We start from the raw sequence: 24,603 nt of genomic DNA, 5'->3' as shown, positions 1-24,603 counted from the left end.
TAGGTGGTTTTCACATGATTCTTTCGGATTTTTTTTTCAGGTATACAAAATCACGTCATCTTCAGTTATTAATTTGTCTCTTTCTAATACATATTTTTCTTATTTGTCCTAAAATTTTGCATTATTAAAAATCTCTAGCTGGGTGCGGTGGCTCATGCCTGTAATCCCAGCACTTTGGGAGGCCGAGGCGGGCGGATCAAGAGGTCAGGAGTTCGAGACCAGCAGCCTGGCCAGCATAATGAAACCTCGTGAAACCCCTCTCTACTAAAAATACATAAAATTAGCCAGGCCTGGTGGCAGGCGCCTGTAGTCCCAGCTACTTGGGAGGCTAAGGCAGGAGAATCGCTTGAACCTGGGAGGCAGAGGTTGCAGTGAGCCGAGGTCACGCCACTGCACTCCAGCCTGGGCAACAAGGGTGAAACTCCGTCTCAAAAAAAAAAAAAAAAAAAAAAAATCTCTAATACATTTTAAAATAAAAAGGATAGCTTAGGCTTCTTTGTTTTGCTTTTGAGTTTAATTAGTACACCATTGAGAATAAAATCAATTAATTACAGCATCTGCTGAACAAATAAATTTGATTGTACAGATTTTTGATGTGGGTATTTTTATTAGATCTTAAAATATTAAATCATAATTCTATTTCTGAAATAATAAGTAGTTGGTTATGATGTTCTTTTGAATGCTGATTATATTTCAGTTTAAATATTAATTAAAAGTTAGAGATTTTTGTGTATTTATAAAAATAAAAATATCCAAATACAATATGACTTTTTGTTTATTCTTCCGTTTTTAACATTTTTTTGCTGTCTGTATTTTTTTATTATTGATTTTAAGGTGCATTCAAATCATTTTTTCCAAAAAGTGTTATGTTTTTATAAATAACTTATATCTGCCATCACAACATAATGATCTCCTTCTCTTACATGCAAAAGCTCATTAATAATATTTGCCCACATTACACTTTAGACTATTGACTCTCTTTGTGCTTTATGTGCATCTCTAAGTTCATGCAAGGATTTAAATAAATAAGATATCTTGATGAGTTTTCCACATAATTTTATGTTCTTTATTTTGTTAATTCTCTATCTTCCTATTTTATGTTTTTTAAAGTTGAACTATGTTTTTTCATTTATATTATGAATGTTAATGGACTGTACTGTTTTCTTTTTCACATTAGAATAGTTTGAAAGTTTAATGTCCTACACTTGCCATTACTTATACTAATTTTAAACAGTCCATAAGCATCCTTAATTGGAGTAGTCATTAATTTATTACTATAAAATAAGCCACAATTGATCGAGACCATCCTGGCCAACATAGCGAAACCCCATCTCTACTAAAATACAAAAATTAGCTGGGCGTGGTGGCGCTCGCCTGTAGTCCCAGCTACTCCGGAGGCTGAGGCAGGGGAATCACTTGAACCCGGGAGGCGGAGGTTTCAGTGAGGTGAGATCACGCCACTGCACTCCAGCCTGGCGACAGAGCAAGACTCCGTCTCAAAAAAAACCCAAAAAACAATTAGCCACAATCACTTTTGGCACATATTTTCTAGTCTAATATTACTTTACGTCTATACATTTAAACACAATTACTGTGATATCTTGTCTATGGAGGATAAGACATTTTTGTGCTTTGTGGCTCCCCCTTTCTTCTATTCATTATTTTCTTAATATGAGGCACTTAGGCCTTCATTATTTTTTATTTATTTTGTCCTACTTTTATTTAAATTATTACTCCCATTAGTTAAATGTTTCAGCAATATCAATCTCCTTTTTTCTTCGATTTGCCCTTATTCCGTTAATATCAACTCACTATCTTTTTCTACTAACATTTGCTTATTTTTAAAAGAAATAAAGGAAACTTGACTTTACTGGATACCAGGCTGCGTTTCTACATCAGCTTTCCCCTCCAAAGACTCCTTCTTATGCTCCCGTCCCAGGGTTTGGTGAGCTGGTTAACACTCCATGTGATCTCTGCAGAGAAGATGTTCTGGAGGTTTTCTAAAAGATAGACCATTTGAAAATTTTTGTCTTTCCTACAACTCATAGCTTGGCTGTGTATATCGTTCTTAGATCTGACTTTTTTCCTTAAAAATTCTGAAGCTCTAATTCTATTATCTTGGGATAGCAGTAAAGCAACCTGAAGACATTCTAATTTTGGCTAAAAATGGTGAAATCTTTATTCTCAAAGTTGAAGCATTTTAATAGTTACTTTCCAGAGTTAGTTTCTGTTTATTTATTGAACATGAGGCAGTGATTTTTTTAAATTAATTTATAGTTCTTTTAATAATTTTTTTAAAATTCTGGATCTTAAAAAATTATATCTTGATTATTAATTTTAATTTTGCCCTTCAGGTACTTTTTTTTGTTTTTTGTTTTTTGTTTTTTTTTTGAGGCGGAGTCTCTCTGTCGACCAGGCTGGAGTGCGGTGGCGCAATCTCCGCTCACTGCAAGCTCCGCCTTCCGGGTTCACGCCATTTTCTTGCCTCAGCCTCTCCGAGTAGCTGGGGCTACAGGCGCCCGCCACCACGCCCGGCTAATTTTTTGTATTTTTAGTAGAGACGGACTTTCACCGTGGTCTCTATCTCCTGACCTCGTGATCCGCCCGCCTAGGCCTCCCAAAGTGCTGGGATTACAAGCGTGAGCAACCGCGCCCAGCCCCCTTCAGGTACTTTTATAGTTTGCATTTTGGATTTCTGTTCTTCATCTTCCGTATCTTTCTGTTTTCTGGTATTCTTTTGGTCTTAATAATAATTATATGCATTGAGCCCCCAAGAATGTATACGTATTTACAAATCTTTAAGTGTAACTCCTTGGGATTTATATCAGAGCAGACGTTGACCTTGCTTCTTTTTAAAGCTTTGTTCTTTTACTTTTGAGTTAGAAAATTTTATTTTAAAAATACTTTTAATACTCTTCCCTCCTTCTTTTATTTGTTTGTTTCTGAGGATGCAGAAAATTTAAGCACATACGAACTGTAAGTGACTTGTGGGAAAGTGATATTTTGATTCCAGTGTTGTTCTCTTTCAGCAATCTTTCCAAGTTATACTTTCTCAGCATTCGTGTCAAAGTCTGGGTTCCTCCTACCAGGAATATAACAGGTGCAACATGCCACCTTCACAATTAGACTCCGTACACTCCCCATCCCTTCAGCTACCATAAAGATCCTGGATTTGCAATTTACTGATACTAATCAAAGAATTTAGAGAAAAAAAGTGTGACTATTGGCAGATCATGGTTTATTTAGAAGGGTACCTATAGTAAACATTCTAAACGGAAACAGGTGTGTGCTTCCTATCTGACAACAATCAAGACATGCAGGACAGCCAGTGCAAGCCAGTCCTCTTCCTAGCAGCAGGCTGAACTCCGTGAACTCTGACCACCGTTGCTGGAAAGCTCCAGGAAGGGGTCAGGCTTGGCATGCCAGCTGAGAGCCTCAATTCTCAGAGCTAGACAGTGAAATGGGCTGCTTCTTAAGAGGTCTCCAGGGAGGCAAGACTCAAAGCCCAGAATTGCCTAACTTGCATTCGTTCAGGCTTCCTCTTGACACATGATGAGGCACTGCAGAAGGCTGAAGTCCTCTCAGGTAACAAATTTCAGCAAGAGCCCTTTGGGAGGGCCAAAGCCCTATCATTATATAGAGAGATTCTTCAAGGGGATTTTTTCAGCTGTGCTAGCTAGACTTGCTGCATCAGCCTCATCTGAGAAATTGTTAGACGTGCAGATTCTCTTTTGTTGTTGGTTAATTTTTCTTAACTTTTATTTTAAGTTCAGGGGTACAAGTACAGGTTTGTTACGTAGGTAAACTTGTGTCATGGGGGTTTGTTGTACAGATTATTTCGTCCTCCCCGCTCCTCCCACCCTCCACCCTCTGAAAGGCCTCAGTGTGTGTTGTTCTCCTTTATGTGTCCATCTGTTCTATTATAAATGTAGATTCCTGAGCCCTGCCTCAAACCTACTGAATGACAAACTCTCAGGGTGGAGTCTAACCATCTGTGCCTTAACAAATATCCCTGGTGATTCTGATTGAGAACCACTATTTTACAGACTGGCACCTGCAAGATAGAAATACTAGGTTAACTGAAAAAATTAAGCTGGGTGTTATCCACTTTGGAACTAAACAACTGTATTATTATGGCAAAAAAATTATATGCTTTATTTTCTTTTGAAGACATTATAGCCATGCAGATTGATTCTTTTAGATAATTTCAATAACATTTGCTAATTCAATTAGCAATGACATATTGAACATATTCAATAACATGTGCTAAAACAAATATCTATTAAACATCTGCTGGTTTGTGAATTATATCTCAGTAAAGCTGTTAAAAAATGCAGCAGCAAGGAGTGGTGGCTCACACCTGTAATTTCAGGACTTTGAGAGGCCAAGGTAGGAGGATCACTTGAGCCAGGAGTTTGAGACCAATCTGGGCAACATAGTGAGACTCCGTCTCTACAAAAAAAAAAAAAAAAAAAAAATAGCCAGTCATGGTGGCACATGACTGTAGTCCCAGCTACTTGGGAGGCTGAGGTGGGAGGATTGCTTGAGTCCGGGAGGTCAAGGCTGCAGTGAGCCATCATGGCACCACTGCACTCCAGCCTGGGTGACAGAGTGAAATCCATCAAAAAAAAAAAAAAAAAAAAGAAAGAAAGAGAAATGAAAAGGAAAAGAAATGCATTGACCACTTAAGACCTGCGAACTCTACCTGATTATGTTCCTGGCAGGGCCCAGAAAACATTCAGTTCACTAAGGCAATAAGAAATGTACTGGTAAGAGGGTTTGTGCTTTTGTAATACTTGCTGCTGTGGTGGCAATGAAGTGGACTCCATGTAGAGATGACCACTGAGGAGGCGGCTGGGGTGAAACAAATGGTCGAGGGCCCCAGGTACAGGTGAAGCTGGGAGGAAATGAAGTAGTGATTACTAGGTAGAGATACAACACTGCCTATTTAATGTGTCTATGTCAAAGAATATAATTTAAGGTGCCGTTCTAAAGCAAAGCACACTAAGACTTATGACTGACATGTATAGGAAAAATATGTGGGATGAAAGTTATTGAATAGAAAAAGGCCAATATTTCAACAGCCTTTATCTCTGAATGTGAATGGACTAAGTGATGTATTAGAGGAACAAAACATTCCCAGGCTTCTTCCTGAGAGCTTATCATGTTATGGATTATTTACGTAACTTATTTATTTAATCATCTTAACAGGTTTAAAAACAATGTATTGCCTCTGTTTTAAAGGTAAGGAAATTATAGCATGCACAGATGACTTTAACTTGCCTTGCCCTGATTATACACCTAACAATGGCAGAGCAGAAATGAAATCCAGAAATGTCTGGCTGTGATGCACATCTGCTGAGTAGCTACTGCATGTACTGGGGGAGAGATAGCATCCTGTTTCAAGTGTGGGTTCTCCCGAGAAACAGTGTCAACAGAATCAATATCTATATCATCTCTATCCTTTCTCTCTCTCTCTCTCTCTATATATATATATACACACACACACATATGTATATATGTGTATATATATATATATACGTATGTGTATATATACATATATACGTATGTATGTGTATATATACGTGTGTGTGTGTGTGTGTGTATATATATATATATATATGGAATTGGCTCACACAATCATGGAGGCTGGCAAGTTTCAGATCTGGAGGTTGAATCAGCAAACTAGAGACCGAGGAGAGCCAATGGTCTGTCTCCAGTCTGGGTCTGAAGGCTTGAAGACCAGGAGAGCTGGTGGTGCAGTTCCTGTCCAAAGGCTGTTAAGCTCAAGACCCAGGAACTGATGGGTCTTGAAGGCCCAGGAATTGTTGGGAACTGAAGTTGATGTTTCAGTTTGAGTCTGAAGTCATAAAAAAAAGGCAGTGTCCCAGTTAGAAGGTTATCGGGCAGGAAGAATTCTCTTTCACTCAGAGGGTCCGCCTTTCTGTTCTATTCAGGCCTTAGACTGGATGAGGCCCACCCACAAAACCGGGGTACAATCTGCTTTACTTTTTGACCAATTCTGATATTAATATTAGCCAAAAACACCCACATGGACTTGCCTAGAATAATGTTTAGCCAAATGTCTGGGTACCTTGTGGCCCAGACACAAAATTAACCACTGTACACACCTCATCTTACTCAATCCTGATGATTGCCTATGATTGCTATTTTACAGCTGAGACATGGAGGATGGTCAACTAAATGGTCCTTTCGTGGTCACTCTGCTAGTCACTAGGAAAGCTGAGATTCAAACTCAGCACTCCCTGGAGCTAATGCGAGCTGTTTTCCTTGTATGCCACGCTTCTTTCAACAAACAAAGTGTTCCATAATGGGGAGAGGCTGTTGAGAAGACGATGAGGACGTGTGTTCAGCAGTGTTTTGGGAGGACTAATTAGCAGAGAGTATGGGACGGATTTGAGCTTTTTCAAGTGTAGGGAAGGAGCGGAAGACTAATGTTTATTCTAGAGTCTCATTTAACACCTCCAGGTCTTTAACCACAGACAGAGTTCATTGATGAGAATTTGAAGCATAATCCTAGAGTTCAAATGTACTAAGCCTTTTCTTATTCCCATATGTGTTTTAAATAATTTCTCTTTTCTAATAACTATATCCTGGATTTCTGTAGTGTGTTGGGTTATTTAGTTTTGTTTAGTTATTGAAGTACTCTCATGCTTCTCTTCCAAACACTTAAGATTAAATAGATACTACTATTCACCTTTCACGATTGGAAAATTAATTTATGCTCAAATGGTTCTTGGTACTTACTATTGAAAGGCAGTAGAACACAGTGGTTAAGAGTTGAACTCTAAAGTCAGACCCCAGCGCCACCACCTACCAGCTGTGTGTCTTTAGGCAAATTACTTAACCTTTCTGTGGCTCAGTTTCTTCATCTGTAATGGGTTGTAATATAGGAGTCATTGCATGAGAAGCACTTAGAAGAGTGCCTGGCACATATTAAGGTTTCTAAGTGTTAGCATTTTTTATCATCGCTGTGTGGTAGGCACTGTTTTAGGTGCCAGACATAGAGCAGTGACTAAAACAAACAAGGTTATTTTGTCCTTTGCTTTTGTGAAACTCACATCCTATTGAGGAGGACATACCTCAATCTTTACTGTTTCTCAGATAAATAATTTTAGTGGAGCCAGGCGCAGTGGCTCATGCCTGTAATCCCAGCACTTTGGGAGGCGGAGGCAGGTGGATCACCTGAGGTCAGGAGTTCGAGACCAGCCTGGTCAACATGGTGAAACCCCATCTCTACTAAAAATACAAAAATTAGCTGGGCATGGTAGCAGGCATCTGAAATCCTAGCTACTTGGGAGGCTGCGGCTGGAGAATCGCTTGAACCTGGGAGGCAGAGGTTGCATGCCATTGCAACTCCAGCCTGGGTGACAAGAGTGAAACTCCATCTCAAACAACAACAACAACAACAACAACCAATTTTAGCTAAGAATATTATTTTTACAATCAAAGAAACACATAAACACATAAACCCAAAACATGCCTAACCTCAATAATAATCAAGAAACTGAAAACAATTAAAAATATTTTCCTTATCAATTTGGCAAAGAGGAAAACAATAGTGCTGGTGAGATTGTGGGGAAGGAGGGTCTATGGTGCTGAGCGCCACGGCTTTTCTAGAGGGCATCTTCAATTGACCATCTTTCCCTCATGCTTCGCACCTGGTCCATCTGCAAGTCTGTGGTCTTTGCCTTGAAATACACATTCCGAAATGTCCCAGCTATCTCCTTGCCCCAGGGCAAACACTTTTATCCTTGTCTGAACTATTGCAACACACACGTAACTGAACCTCAGCTTCCATCATCCATTCTCCACCCAGCAACCAGAATGGTGTTCTTAGTGTGGAATGCCAATCATATCACTCCCCTGTGCAAAGAGCTTCCCACTGTGGTTAGAACCTTGTGGTCTAGCTCCTGCTGACCTTCCCCATATTCCTCCTCTGGCCCATTCCACTCCAGCCACCTTGGCCTGACAAGTCCTCAATTGGGCCAAGCTTGAGTTTTTCCTGTTTTTTTCTCTCTGCCTGGAACACCCACAGAGGTGGTCTCTGCTCACAAGTCATGCTCTCAGACAGACTCTCTAACCATGCTCTGCAAAATATCGAGACCCCGTCACTTTACTTTTGTCTGAAGCACTCATAACTCTCTGCAATCACATCATGAATTTACTTTTTCATTGTGAATTGTCTGCCTCATCCACAAGTGTAAGCTGCATGTGGACCAAAGCCTGGTCTGAGTAGTTCAGAATGCCCAGGATACCATTTATCTCAATAAATATTTGTTGAGCAAATGAATGATGTTATGGACTGAATATTTGTGTGCCCCCCAAATTTCATATGTTTTATCTTATTTATTTACATTATTATTACTTTGCTTTTTTAGAGATGGGCCCTTGCTGTATTGTCCAGGCTGGACTCAAACTCCTGGGCCCAAGCATTTCTCACACCTCAGTTTGTGGAGTAGCTGGGATTACAGGCATGTGTCACCATGCTCCAAAATTCATATGTTGAAACCTGATTCCCACTGTGATGGTTTTGGGTAAGGCCTGTGGGAGATGATTAGGTGGTGAGGGCGGAGCACCCATGAATGGGATTAGTGCTCTTAAAACAGTCCGAAGAGACCAGCATTCTAACTTTTCATCATGTGAGGACACAGCGAGAAGACATGGTCTATGAACAAAGAAATGGGCCTTCATGATACACCGAATCTGCCAGCACCTTTATTTTGGATTTTCCAGACTCCAGAACTGAGAGGGACAAATTTTTATTCTTTATAAGTCACTTAGTCTATGGTATTTTGTTATAGCAACCTCAGTGGACTAAGACAAATGAGTACGAAAAGTGTTAAGCACATGAATACTCTTAATCCAGCAATTCTAATTCTAGGAGATTATAAAAGCAGGCAAAGGTATTGCTATGGGAATGTTCATTGTAGCATCATGCTAGTACCAAACTTGGCCCAACAATAGGAAATTGAATCATAAATACCCCACATTTATTTGTTAAATACTTTGAAACTATTAAAAATATGTGGTAAAATATTATTTAATACCATGGGGAAGTATTCACAATACATGATTGACTTAAAAAATTGTAAGACACAATGTACCGTAATAGTTCCTTTTGAAAAGAATGTGCTATCTTTTCAATGGCCACTGTCTCTTGAACTGTTGGCCTTTTCACACCTGAATAGTAATAAAACCCACATTTAAAAATATGTTGAGGTGGATATTTGTGATCTGGTGGTAAATCAAGACTGCTTCATGCCTTGGCTCCAAAAGAGACAGCTGAGTCTAGTAGTCAACACTTTCTGCCTTTCTCCCAAGTAGAGGATGCTGTGCAGCCTCAAATAGGTTGTTCAGACAATCAAGACAGTAACAGTATCACTGCATTTTTAGCTCTCTAAAGCTCATGTTCTGAATTGCCTGTTGTTTTAGAAATTTTAATATTGAGCTTCCTTGTCAGCCAGTTGCAGACTTGGGTGGCTTTGGCCATTTTAATGAGTTGCTCAACATAATGCCCTCTATCTCGTGAGTGACAGCTACTTCTTTGACCAACAGTAAAAGAGTTGAGCAGAAAGTAACCTTTTACTAAGCCAGTTAGAAAATGCATGGATTGTCATGCTTTGTAGGGGCACAAGAGGGAAAGAATGAATAATTCAATGTAAGAAAGGAAGGGAAGCAGCTGCTTGTCCTCCCAAAATAAGAAAATAAAGATCATTTACCTTAAACTAATCAGAAATTCAGCCCAACTAGACTGATATTGAATTAACTTAAAGTGAAACCACATTTCTTTCTTTCTTTGCCCGAACCCATTCTTATGTTAACCTGCAAGTGTTTTGGCCGGGATCCCAGTGGATTTGTATGAAGAATGTATTTTTTCTTCTAATTTAAGTTTGCCCTCTTGATGCTGTAGAGTGATACTGCCTTGGAAGTAGCTATAAACCCAGGACAAATTTGTAAAATTTGCAGCTAGTATGAACAATTGATGTTGCCATTTCTCATGAGATCATCTCTTCCAGTTGGTGTAGAGTAGTTTCATTTTGAAAGAAATATGTAAATGTCTGTATTTTGAAAATATGTTTTATGCTACATTATAGCATAATTTTTGTTGAGTGTTTTTTTGTACATGGACTATAATATGAATCTTTTTCTCAAAGAAAAGACTACAGTTTTGTAACAGAGCTTACTTTTGAAATCAAAATCCTTAGATGAAAAAAAATCCTAATGCATATATCTAAGCCTATAAAAATGCATGATTCTGTGCACATAATGATGCAGTAAGAATTCAGAGTTCTCAAATTTGAAGTTTGTGGAATTGGGCAAACCTCAGGAAAAAGGGTTCATGTTTTTTGGGTAATCCTTGCCACAAAGAATCCCACTGCTGTGAAGTGTGAAAATGAAAACCATTTAAGAACAGAAACCCAGTATACATTTCTCCTTGCCATTTTGCTTCTGACAGAGACAAGGAAAGGACTGAAACTCTGTCTTATACTGAGTTTCATATGAAAATGCCTAGCAATTGGAGGCCTACGCAAAATGGATCGAAAGCAGGTCACAAGTGAATTGAAAAGACCCTCAAAGGGCATATTGCTTAGAACCGATAGGGAGCCACTATATGGAACCGTATGATTAACTTCAGGAAACAGAAGTCTGAAATGAATTTCATTTTCTTTAGTGATGTTCTGGGTTGTGGGAAAGCCTTTGAAACAGCATAGATCTTCCAAGAAGACCTGGCTTCTGAGATGGCACAGGTGGAATCCTCTTCATGTAGATATTTTGGACTACCTGGCTCTCTCATGCTTAGGAACTCCAGGATGCTAGCAGCTTTCCTCCGAGGTGGGAGGCTCCCCTGGAGGCCATCTGTACCTGAGGACCGACCCTTGCAAGGGCTCTGTTTGCTGACTCAGTGAAATCTGGCCATCTGTACTCCCTGCTAGGCAGATGTTCCTTTCAGGATTCAGTTCATGCGGCAGATGAAGATGCAGAATGCATATGTGAGCACACATGGAATTCCTCATTCTCCAGTTCTGGAAAGCCCTTTAGAGAACTGGAGCCTGTCTCTCAAGTCCCACCAGCAGATGCCCCTGCTGTGTGTGAAGGCCAGAAGCATCTTACAGGCTTGTGTCTATGGCCAACTTGGGTCTTGATCTAATTTGACCCTCTCATTAGTTCTTGATGAGGGAGTCAATGCTTTGCACTGGGCATGTTGTTCTGCTTTTAAAGATATTTTCCTAAATAAGGCCAAGGAAAAACAAGACATATTTGGAAGTTACTTTTAAATACATCTAACTGAAAAAGACATTGTTTCCTTCATTTTCAAGTGACCACATATGCAGTCTCTTCCGTAAGTTTTGCCACAAAATGTTCTCAACAAAATAACTCTGTGCAGACTTAGTTTTAAGCAGAATTTCTGCTAGCTTCTTGCTTTGTGACCCTGGGTAAGTCTAAAATGTAAGTCTGGTTATAGGGTTCTTCTGCATAACCCTGGTCCTGCCTCCTGATTCCCCACAGTCCGCTGCATGGCTACCAAGGCCCTTTGTGATTGAGTCCCCCTCCCCTCCATTCCCTCTCACTGGCAGTCTTGGTCATACCTGCCTCAGGCCATTCCTGCAGCTGGCTGTGTTCTCTCTTGCTCCTGGGTCATGCACACACTGTTGCCTGCAGATGAGCTGCTCTTTCTCCTTCCTTCCCCTCATTATATTCAGCATACTACTACCAATTCTCTAGGTCTTTGCTTAGATGTTGTCCCTTTCTGATCGCTCTGGTGTGGGTTCAGTGCCCTTTGTATGTTCTCGTACTGCATCCGATGACCCCATGGTAGCTCTTCGTTCTTCTGTATTATAATTGCTTGTTTTCTTGAATATTATTCTCCCTCTAAAGCTCCTCTAAAATAGACTTTAAGCTCCTAAGAACAAACTATAGACTAGACTACCAATAAGCGTGGGGCTTACTGATCTGACTGTACCATTGGAGCTGGGCTTTGCAGCTGGGCCAGATTCCTCTGGGTCTATCCCAGTGTGACAGTCATCAGGGCTGGTCTAGTGTTCGGACTGTTTCCTTCCAGGCCAATGATGGGATTGTATCTCCCTGTCCACTAGATGTTAGGTATGGCTGTGCTGTATGATTTCCTTTGATCGTTGGGAGGTGAGCAGAAGTGTGGGGCCTTCAGAGCTAGTTTGTGTTTCCACACATCTCCTTTGCCTCTCTGACTGGCAATGTTCCAGATAAGTGTACTCCATTAGCTAGGGCCTTGAAGTGAGCATGATCATGATGTGGAGCAAAGCCCCTAGCCAGCTGTTAAAGGATGTGTAATCTAAACAAGAGATGAATCTCTGTTGTTTTCAGCTACTGAGAATTTGGAGTTATTTATTACTGAAGCATCACCTACCCTGTACTGACTGAAAAACTAAGATGATGGATAGATTTTTTCTGTGATGTCAACTCTTGATTGCCAATGGCTACTTAGAGCATTGAACTGTGAAGTGTATGTTTGGGTTCAGTGGGAAAGGATGCTGTGATTTATTAATGTGTCTATTAGCATAACATGGGAAATCAGAGCCTACTTGCCTATCTTGATTTATTCTGTGCTAATGATGAGTATATTTCATACCAGGTGTCTTCTCTTTTCCTGATGACCTATCTGCTTAACTCCTTGTTGCCTCTGCTATATGCATCAGCGTAACTAGTGTTAGAATTTCAACATAGCATGAAACTGAGTAAGTAATTCCCTAGCGGTCATAGGGTAAGTTAAGGAACTGAGACTAGTACACTGACTTCCAATCAAATATCCTTTCCCAACTGGATTGTTGTTTATTAACAGGTAAGCATATGAGATTCTCTACTTGAAAAAATGTTTTTTTCCTGAAAAAAATATGAAGTGGTGATTTAATTCTGTCTTTTGTCTATATCTCTAATAATTTACTAGCCATCATAACATTCTTTTCTAGTTTATTTTTATTACACGATGATGACACTTTTGGGTAACTTAAGTCATTTTTCAGTACTTTAATTCATATGAGACTGTAACTATGAATAAAAATATTTATTTTTTAAATAAAATTTATACATTGCCCCCTTCATTTGACATTTATACACTTAGACAAGTATAACATTTCTTTGGCTAACATTTCCTAGGTGTGTCCATGCTGGGCAGTATTGAGTCATTCAGTGATCACTACTTGATGCTTGGTGCTCTGTTTGTTCTTCCTCAGTTTTTTGGCTGGCACTTCTCTCTTCCCACTTCTCAAATCATCCTCTAAATCCAATCATCAAGCACACCCTACTATTCCTGTCCTCTTAATTTCTTCCAGCACTGTTCCACCTTCTCCATCTCCATCTTTGCTGCCAAACAACAGTGCCAGTGTAAGCTTTCTCATCTCTGGCCCACACTGTTGAGGGAATATCCTCACTGTACTCCTTGCTTCATGACCTATCCCTTAGGTGACTGTTGTTTATTGAGTCCTTACATTGTGCAAAGCATCAAGCCAAAGATTACATATATTGTCTCTCTTAATCCTTACAATAACCGTATTGTTTTCAGGCCTCACAGAATCTGGATCCCTCCTGTTGTACCTCAGTCAGAATTTGCTTAGAGTAGATCATATGACTCCAAGCATCTGGAGAAACTATAAGTAGGGGGAAAAAGGCCAAGAGTGAGGGTCCTCATTTATCTTATCTCTCAATGAGAGAAGAACTTGCTTTTCTTCAGAAAATGCTTTAACCCAAAGTCTGTTCCCTCCAGGGGGTTCTTAGGAGGCACTTTTTGAATGTGACCTTCTAATCCTGTGTCCAAACCATAGGTAAACACAGGCTTCCCATCTGTGCATGTTTAACACTCACAGGTGTGTCAGCCGAGGGGCTTTCCCTTTCCCAGTGGCCCTCAGCCAACCACAGCCCTCCAGATCCTCTGGTGGGAGGTGGTTCCCCCTCTCTAGCCCACGCCAGCTATCTCCTCCACCCCAGGCCCTGAACCAGTGTCCTGTGATGCTGAGGGGAAGACAGACATCTTGGGATGGAGAGATTGATGAATCCTGGCCTACATGGATGGGTTCTTCCTTTCAGAAGCTTTGTGATCCTTCCATTCTATAACTGAGTCCCCAACAATTAAAAAGAAAGACACCTGCTCAATTTATATTATTACTATTACCTATTTAGTGTATTTTTCTATTTAGCCTCATCTGTGTTAAATGCTTCCCACTAGAGTGAAGCTTTAATACTCTAGAATGTTTATATCTCCCAAAAATAGTGAATTCTGCACAAAGGCACAACAGTAAGGCTCCCCTCAAAGCTTAGGAAAACTTGTTTTGGGTGAGATCAATTTCCTGAGAAAACTAACTTTTCCTAAGCAATAATTTGAACATAGTGGCTGAGATATTTAATTAACCCAAGTGTAGTGTTAAGAATGCAAATGACTTGACCAACAAGCACATAAAAAATGCTCAACATCATTAATCATTAGAGAAATGCAAATCAAAACCACAATGAGATACCATCTCACACCAGTCAGAATGGCTATTATTAAAAAGTCAAAAAACAACAGATGTTGGCAAGGTTGTATAGAAAGGGAATGCTTACAATGCTGGTGGGAATGTAAATTAGTTCCACCACTGTGGAAAGCAGTTCGGTGATTTCTCAAAGAACTTAAAAGAGAATTTCTATGCGACCCAGCAATCTCATTATTGGGTATAGACCTAGAGGAATATAAATTGTTTTACCATAAAGACACATGCAACTGTATGTTCCTCACAGAACTATTCACAATAGCAAAGACACGAAATCAACCTAAATGTCTGTCAGTGGTAGATTGGATAAAGAAGATGTGGTATATATACACCATGGAATGCTATGCAGCCATAAAAAAGAACGAGATCATGTCCTTTGCAGCAAGATGTATGGAGCTAGAGGCCATTATTCTAAGCAAATTAACACAGGAACAGAAAACCAAATAACGTGTTCTCATTTATCAGTGAGAGTACACCGAATACATATGGACACAAAGAAGGGAATGATAGACACCAAGGGTGGAGGGTTGGAGGAGGGTAACGATGGAAAAACTACCTCTCGGGCACAATGCTTATTGCCTGAGTAACAAAATAATCTGTACACCAAACCCTCATGATGCTTAATTTGTCTATATAACATGTGTACATGTACCCATGATGCTTAATTTATCTATATAACATGTGTACATGTACCCCTGCACCTAAAGTAAAAGTTAAAAAAAGAATGTATATGACTATATTAACATGTCTAACGTTGAGACCTGGTCAGTTGTGTCTTCCAAGTGAACACAAGGGGATTGTCTGCGTAAAGTCTAGAAAATGAGAAGCTAAAGAAATACAATTTTTCAGAGCATCTCTATCACTGTCTAGAGAAGATGGCACCCTGGCTAGTCTTTGGGGCCATTTCCATCAACTCAGGAAGGATATAGAGAGAGTGCTGAGTGGTTGGATGGATGAGTAAGTTAAGCCGACTCCTCTTCCTCTAATTGCGTGTTTATCAAGGAAATTTTCTCATTATAATCTTATTTTCTCCATAGATTCTCCTGCTGAGATAATTCTGACTATAGAATACTGGCAATTAAAGTTTTGGGCAGTTATGTTGTGCATAACACTAGTAGACAGCATCTATGGTGACCCTACATGGTCCTAGTAGACCTCCAAGGTGGCAGGACTTGAGTAGACACAAGCGTCTCTAGATGAGCTCTATATCTCCTTCGCTGTAAATGTAAGAGAATTAAATGTTAGTTTGTTTTAAATCTGTTGAGATTATGGTTAGTTGGGATTTGGTTCATAGGTATAGCTATATTCATGTTCTTCTAAATGTTCTTTACTTATCCATTTATTCAATTATTATTATTATTTTTGAGACAGAGTCTCGCTCACTTGCCCAAGCTGGAGTCGAGTGGCATGATCTTGACTCACTGTAACCTCTGCTTCCTGGGTTCAAGTGATTCTCGTGCCCACCCTCCTGAGTAGTTGCGAGTTCAGGAATGAGCCACTACACCAAGATAATTTTTTTTGTTGTTGTTTGTTTTTTTAGTAGAGACTGGGTTTTGCCATGTTGGCCAGGCTGGTCTGGAACTCCTGACCTTGGGTGATCTGCCTGCCTCAGCCTCCCAAATTGCTGGGATTACAGGCATGAGCCACCACGCCAGGCCCATTTATTCAATTATTTATGTAACAAATTGATTACCACTATGTTCCAGGCATATTATGAGATCCTAGGGATACAACCATGAATAGTGCACAGTCCCTGCCCATCAGGGGTTCTCAGTTCAGTTGGAAAGACCATATTTTAGACAAATAATCATAGAATATGATATGTACTGTAATAGAGTTACAGAAAAATAACTGGTGCAAGAATGCTTAATTGTGCTCATAGCAAAGTCAGACAAGGCTTCCCATAGGAGGTAACATGGGAGTAGAGTCTTGCAGGCTGGCCAGGGGTTTGCCAGGCTGATAGGATAATCATAAATTCTCCAGGCAGAGTGAAGAATGTCTTCAAGTAAGCTGTTCAGTCAGGACCACTTGAATGTGGGTTAGGGAATGAGGAAGGGGAAGATAGATGAAGCTAGAAAAATAGGCAGATGTCAGGTGAAGGGTTTTGTATGTTAAGAAATTTATATTTTTGTCCTGTATGCTAGAAGACAAGTTCTTGAAATATTTTTCAGGGAATTTCATGTATTGCATCATCTCTGTCTGATTATAGAGGATAAATTGGGTGGGTATAGACCTGGTATCAGGAAGACCAATTGGCAAATTCTTACCAGGGTCTGGTTGAGGGCTGAGGATTTGAATTGAGGCAGTAAAAATAAGAATGGATAGTTAAAGCCAGTTTTGAAGAAAATTAAGGCAGACAAAGTGTCAGAGGGCTGGGCATAAGTCCCAAATTTCTGATTTGAGGGGAGGGGCTGCCGGGAACCTCAATAAAGCATAAAGGAGAAACAGCAAGATATTTTTATGGAGAGATGCAAGATTTGTTTTGTGTTGACTTTGATCTATTCAGGTCAAATTTGAAGCTCAAGAAAGATTTCCAGGCTGGAAATAAATGCTTCAGGATTAATGAATGAGCAGAAAGTGAAGCTGTGGGCAGGATGACATTGCCCAAGAGGATCTTGTAAATTGAGAGAAAAATAGGGCCAGAGCCAGGCCCCGAAATAACTTTCACATATAAGGATTGATCTGAAGAGTGAAGGAAGCTGAGAAGAAGGGGCCAATGGAAGATATGTTTTGGAATATTATCATGTTAATTACCTTGTTTATAATTATCAGGACCATTCTTCCTTGCCTTTTTCTCTCTCCCTATTCTCCTCTTCCTGTCATCATTTCCTCCACCACTTTTTCTTTTTCCTCTTCCTCTTTTTCCCTCCTCCCTTTCCTCCCCTTCTTTCTTCTTTTTTATTCTTCTTTATTCTTTCCAACTCTTGACTGCTCCAAAATAAAATCTCTGATAAGGGATTTTTTTTTCCTGGCAAAGTTTTTTCATACCCAATCTCAGAATCTTAATATAGACAAAGCACCATTTACTTACTTTGCAATAGCTACCTAACAGCTGATAGTAAGAAAAGCTAACACTGGTACTCTAATTATTCTCATTTTAAACAGGAAGAAACAGGCTCAGAGAGATTACCTGGCTTGCCAAAAGTCACATAACCAGATGTGCTAGTCAAGAGTCAAACCTATATCCATGAGCTTAAGTCCTAGGTCATGTTGCCCTTCCCTCTTCCCTGTTACTTGCTCTTCTTGCCAATTCTAGTTTCGTGATGTTCCATCTCTTTGTAACTCAGCATCATTTTGAATCCTCTGGGTCTTAACTCCTACCCAGAAGAAAAGACCCCTTCCCAGTCTCCTTTCAGTGGCTTCAATAATTTTCAAGCTTTTCCTCAAGACCCCTGTAGTTTTGCAAATACAGCTTCAGTTCCTGTCTCCTGTCTTCTGCCCAGTTTTGAAGTCTGCTCCTGAAGGTTGATTTTGCTGCGAAAGAAGGTGACCTCACTCCTGATATATGATGGTGGTGATGATGATAATAATAACAATAATACTAGCAAACACTTGCACTAATCATAAGGCAGGTATTTACAAGTTCATTTTCACCTCCCAGCTGTCCTGAGGATAGTGTATGGGGCTTTCTCCACTCATAACAACAACTCCTTTACATATAGACTTGGCCCTGGTTGGCTTTCCAGGAGTCTCATGTGGTGCTGCCTCCTTACTTTACGGGGTCCATGGCCAAGTCCCATCTTTTCCTCTGGTAGCATCTAAGTCCTTCTCTCTGGCTAGGCCCTCCTGCATAACCCCTGAGCATGTGGTCTCTATTTCCTAGCACTTTTGCTTCCTTTCTTTCTGATTTCTACTGCTTTTGAAAATAAACACTCCCAAATCTGCCTTTCCAAGTTGCTGACAATGCTGCAAATAGGGTATGAATGTGCCTCACTGCTGGAAACAGAGTTAAAAGCAGACATGGCCTCTCTCCTGGCACAGACTGCTGGGCAGGTAGAACTGCCCCAGTAAAATGAGCATTCTTGTTTTCCAAAGACAACATTTTTAGGCTAGTTGAATTTTATTTTTTTGCTTGGTTTCTCTGGCTGTAATAAATCAGGTAACATCCCAGTTTTCTCATGACCTTGGTGGGCTAGAGGAATAAATCTTGCCTTTCAACTTCAGGTTCCTACCTCCAAAACTAGAATGTTCTATCTCAGAGAGAAACGAAAGTGGGCTGGGGTTTGCATACCACAGTGTTAACATGCTGTATTTTCCTGTAGCAAGAGCTTTATTCTATAGAAGAAATAAAACCCCTGTTTATGGTGTAGAACAGAAAATTCACATTATTTTTAAGATAAAATGAGACTTCAGATTTCCTACTTTATAGGCTTGATTCCCAGAGGTTTGTATCACTCTCTTTCAAGGTCAGAGGTACTTTGGTGGAAAATTTTGTAAGGCTCTGGTCTGGAATGTTGATGAGCTGAGACAGGTGAAAGGGGCTGGTAGACAAGTGAAAGAGGCTGAGACAGGTGAAAGGTGCTCAATAAATTCTCCTTTCTTCCTACCTCTTCCCATCTGCCTTCCCTCCATCCTTCTCTCTCTCCTTTCTTTTCTTCCTTTCTCAGGTTCTAGCTTTTATTTTCTGTCCCAGTGAAATGCCCTTTTTAGTGGGGACAGTTTGTCACTGGCATTTTCTAAGCATCAGTGTGTTTGGGGATTGTATAATTGTTATAAACTCTTAGAATGCAGGAGCTCACAGTGACCACAGAAGTTTACCCCTTTCACTTGCTAGGTAAGGAAATCAATCAAGGTCACATAGGAGGTTGGAAGCAGAGCCAGACTACACCTCAGGGCTCTTGGCTCAGGGCTCTGAGCAAAGTCAAAGGGGCTCTAAATCAAGGCACTAACTTTCATTTCATGAACAGGCTGTGGGATTTGCAGATCATCGGTTGTTGATGCTGCCATAAGAACAAGATTATGGTGATGATAGGAGGTATCTGCTCCAGACTAGTAACAGCACAGCCCTCTGGAAATGCCAGGGCTGGAGGCCCTTGCCGAACTATAGCAAGCAGTGCCCGTGAGGCCCAGGGATCCAGATTCAGCCAAAACCAGGGCCAGCTGCTCTGGAGGAAGGAACACTTTCTTTTTTTCCTGCCTATCCGGGGAGCTGGGCATGTCCGGAGGCAGGACACTGATACTACAGCTGCTTTCCTGAGATGGAGGACATCATGAGTGCCTTCACATTCCTGTATCCTTGTTCTCCTTGGAAACTAGTTAAGTAATTTTTCTCAATTATTATATGGTAGATTGATAAATGAAAGCTATTTTTAAAAATTTTATAAGCAAATGCAGATCTTTTCCTACAGATAAACTATTGATACATGGACCATAGACCCAGAAGGATTCAGAAAACATGGGTGAGCCAGATAATTTTGCATCCTATCTTTTCTTCAACAAATATATTTGAGAACCACTGTAAGACAAGTTTTGCTAGAGGAGCTTGGAAGACACAAAAGAAAGACATGGTTCCTGCACTCAAGAATCTGACTGTCTACCGGGGGATTTTATTCATTTTCTGTTGCTACTGTTAACAAATTACCACAAATGTAGTGACTTAAATGACACAGTTTTTTATCTTAGAATTCTGGAGGTCTGAAGTCCAAATGGGTATCACTGGTCTACAGTGAAGATGCAGGCAGGGTTGTCTTCCTTCTAGACTCTTTCAGGGAGAATCTGCTTCTTGCCTTTTCTTGCTTCTAAAGGCTGTCCACATTCCTTGGCTTGGGGCCCCCTCCTCCATCTCCAAAGGCAGCACTAGCCAGTAAAGTCTTTCTCCAATGGCCATATCCTTAGTTCTTACTTTTCTGCTTCCCCCTTACATGTCTAAGTACCCTCATGATTACACTGAGCTCACCTGGGTAATCCAAGATCATCCCCTCATCTTAAAGTCAGCTGATTAGCAACCTTGATTACCCTTACCATGTAGTCCAACAAATCCACAGGTTCTGGGGATTAGGATCTAACATCTTTGGGAGGCCATCATTCTGCTCACCATGGAGATGCAGACATAGTCATAGATGATAATTAAACACTAGGATTTGGGCTGTGATGGCAGCATATAGGAGGAGCACCTAACTCTGTATGGGGAATTATGTGATGGCAGGGCAAAAGTCAGAGAGGTCTTCCTGGAGAAGGTGACATTTGAGTTCATATTTATAGCTTGTGTGAGAGTCTGGCCAAGGAAGGGGAAAGGCATTCGAAGAAAAGAGAAAAAGGTACAATAGAAACAAGGGTATTAGAACATGAAAGGGGATGAAACTGTGGCTGGAATGTGGGGTCTGGTAAGAAGAGTAGTGAGTGATCAGTAAGGTTGGAAAAAGTCATGTGTTGGAAGGTCCCAGCAAGAAACAGATGGCACTCTTAAAGAGGTAATCAAAAGGCCTTTTTACAATGGCTTCTTCAGGGTGGTGCCTTCCTATAGTCAAAGCTCTCACCATTTCTCAGTAACTCTTCCTTCCCATGGCCCCCAGGCCTAGGAAGGGTAACACTCCTGGTTGTTGCTAGTCCTGGGGAGCTTGATCATCCCTTGTTGACTTACCTTAACCTAGTCCAAATATTGTAAAAGGGCCCTTTAACCAAACATTGTAAAAACTGTGGAATGCTATGCAGTGAATATGTACCACATTTTCTTTATCCAGTCTACCAGTGATGGACATTTAGGTTGATTCCACATCTTTGCTATTGTGAATGGTGCTGTGATTAACATATGTGTGCATGTGTCTTTATGGTAGAAAGATTTATATTTCTTTGGTATATACCCAACAATGTGATTGCTGGGTCAAATAGAAATTCTGTTTTAAGTTCTTTGAGAAATTGCCAAACTGCTTTCCCCAATGGCTGAACTAATTTACATTCCTACCAGCAGTGTATAAGCATTCCCTTTCTACACGACCTAACCAGCATCTGTTGTTTTTTGACTCTTTAATAATAGCCATTCTGACTGGTGTGAGATGATATCTCATTGTGGTTTTGATTTGCATTTCCCTAATGATGAGCATTTTTTCATATGCTTGTTGGCTGGATGTATGCTTTTTTTGAAAAGTGTCTGTTCATGTCCTTTGCCCACTTTTTAATGAGGTTGTTTGTTTCTCGGTTGTAAATTTGTTTAAGTTCCTCATAGATTCTGGATATTAGAGGGCCTTTGTTGGATGCATAGTCTGCAAAAATTTTCTCCCATTCTGCAGGTTGTCTGTTTACACTGTTGAGAGTTTCTTTTGCTGTGCAGAAGTTCTTTCTTTAATCCAGTCCCATTTGTCAATTTTTGTTTTTGTTGCAGTTGGTTTTGGTGTCTTCATCATGAAATATTTGCCAGGTCCTATATCCAGAATGGTATTTTCTATGTTATCCTCGAGAGTTTTTATAGTTTTAGGCTTTACATTTAAGTCTTTGATCCATCTTAAGTTGATTCGTGTATATGGTGTAAGGAAGGGGTCCAGTTTCAGTCTTCTGCATATGGCTAGCCAGTTATTCCAGCACCAATCATTGAATAGGGAGTCCTTTCCCCATTGCTTGTTTTTGTTGGTTTTGTGGAAGATCAGATGGTTGTAGGTGTGTGGCATTATTTCTGGGCTATCTATTCTGTTCCATTGGTGAATTTTTATTGAAGTCATAAGTGAAGGCTTCTGGGTTCACTATTTGGAGAATGATCTTTGTGGAACTATTATGCTCCAGCAAGTCTGCATAAGCAGACAATTGTACCTGAAAATAAACAAGCATGAATATGGTTTCCTTCTGTACTCTAAGAAGGCTGCACTGCTGTTTTACTTTCTCTTTTAGGTTTGATTAACTTAATGCTCAGTTGGAGGCATGAAATACAAGAAGATGAGCCTTTCCTCAATCACGGCCTTCTCTTACCTCATCACTCTCTAATAAGGGTTAGGGAGTTGGCTCAGATATATAGCTTGAACAGATATAGCACTGAACTGAAGGGTACAATGCCTCTCCTTATGGGAATATGAATTGTGTGCCTTCAAAATTCATATTATAGTCCTAACCCCTAGTGCCTTGAATGTAACTGCATATGGAGAAAGATTTGCCTTTAAAGAAGTATTAAGGTTAAATGACATAATATAGGTAGGCCCTAACCCAGTACGATTGGTGTCTTTATAAGAAAAGGTGATTAGGACACAGACATACACAGAAGAAAGACCTTGTGAAGACACAAAGGAAGATGACCACCTACAAGTCAAGGAGCGAGGCTTCAAGAAACCAGCCTTGCTAACACCTTGATCTTCAACTTCCAAACTCCAGAACTGAGAGGAAATAGATTTCTGTGTTTATGTCACCCAGTCTGTGGTGCTTTGTTATGAAGTTTTAGAAAACTAATGCACTCCCTTAGTTAAAAGAGAACAGCCAGAGGAAGACTTTTTAGAAGGGACTCCCCCAGCCCCATCCCAGCATGCGTAGAGGGTGATTCCAAGCTGCCTGCCTGGAGAGGCATGCCCATGGAGGAAGCTCCAAGAGCTGTGTGTACTGGAAACTCACAGGGGCCCTTCAGAGTGGCCAGTGAAGGCTGAAGACAGATGGTGCTGGGGTCCTTTCATGTGGTCTTCCCTGAGGCTTTGCAAGCAGTTCCAATTTGTTCCTTGTAGGCTGATGCTAAATTCCATTCATTAGCAAGTTTCCCAATGGCCTAATTTTATTGGTTCCTCAGGAGTTCCTCTCTTTCTTTTCAGGCCTTCAGTCATCTAAAATGTGGTGTCTTCAGCAAATTCACTCACCTCATTATGTGTGATCCCTCTTCTAGGCCATTTAGTCCTTCTCCCAGCTCCTAATAAATAAATACTGATTCTAAGCCCAAAGCCCAAGAGGCCATACATTTAATTGCTTTCCATGCTGAGAGAGAATCATTTATTAGCGCTGTGCAAAGCACTGTGTTTGAAAACTCCAAACCACATGAAACGCCACAAGTTTTGAGCCAGAGCCTAACGGAGAAACAGCCAAGTTTCATCCAAACTTTGTTAGGCCTCATGACCTTTCACAAAACCTCAAAGCAAACATAATTCAGCCCCTGGATAGGCTCAAACTCTGAGTTGAGTGCTGTCATTTGTTTGGTTTTGTAGCAGCTGCTTATATCACAAATCCCCACTTCTGGTTCAAAAAAAAAATCTACAAGATGGCTTCAACCCAGTGTGACGTTCATTTTATTTTTGTTTTGTATTGATTGTGAAACTCATGACTCCTTTGGAAAGCTAGCTCTACAGAACAACTTGTGGGTTTAGAACTGCCAGGTGCATTGGAACCAAGAGAGTAAAATGGAATTTAGTGAGAAACCAATTGTAGTGAATCTGACTGGAAGGATGAGAGGAGGAGATGGGGGTAGCAGTCAGGAGGTCAGAGGAGAGTAGTTTTATTTTGTTTTCAAGAAGAAATATTTTGGGCCGAGGCCTTGTCTGGACCTAGTAAGTGTTTGGTAAGAATTTGACTGACTTTTTCAGCACGTGTAATCTATAGTTTCCCTGTGTCCTAAACTTAATTCAGAGATCCCTGTAAAGGACATGACAGCCATTTATAGATCACCATGTATCCATCTGGGCCTGCTGGGATGCTGTCTGTCTGATTAGAATGGCTTGACAGTGAAGGCTATTTGGAGAAGGAGGCCAGCCCATGGCTCATCTTGTTATAGTTGGACTGAAAAAAAGCACGAATTGGCAGACAGAGCGGGTGTGGACTTCAAATCAGACATGTCACTGGTTTGAGACAGGGGCCTTGGGTTGAGGCAGACCCAAAAGTGGGTAACAGAAATGTAGTTAATACTGTGGACTAAACACATTCCTCAGACATTCTGGTGATAGTTCAGGCAAACAGAGATGATCAGAACAAAAGTAAGGTCTTCCTCAGGCAGGGGCAGCCTCATGACTGCCAGCCCTTTGATGGTCGCCTCAGGTTAGTCTGGTAGTGGGTGGCTTACCCAAGTGGGAGACTACAGTTTGAGGGCAGGATTCTGATCATTGTGTGTTCAAAGTTGGTTTGAGGTAGGAGGGGATACTCATGGTGTGGTGCTGGGGTAACAGGATGAAGAGTAGATTTCTTCGAGTTT

The sequence above is a fragment of the Gorilla gorilla genome, chromosome 7 (genome assembly GCF_029281585.2).
Source record: "Gorilla gorilla gorilla isolate KB3781 chromosome 7, NHGRI_mGorGor1-v2.1_pri, whole genome shotgun sequence".
Lineage (NCBI taxonomy): Eukaryota > Metazoa > Chordata > Mammalia > Primates > Hominidae > Gorilla > Gorilla gorilla.
This window is presented reverse-complemented; position numbering follows the sequence as displayed.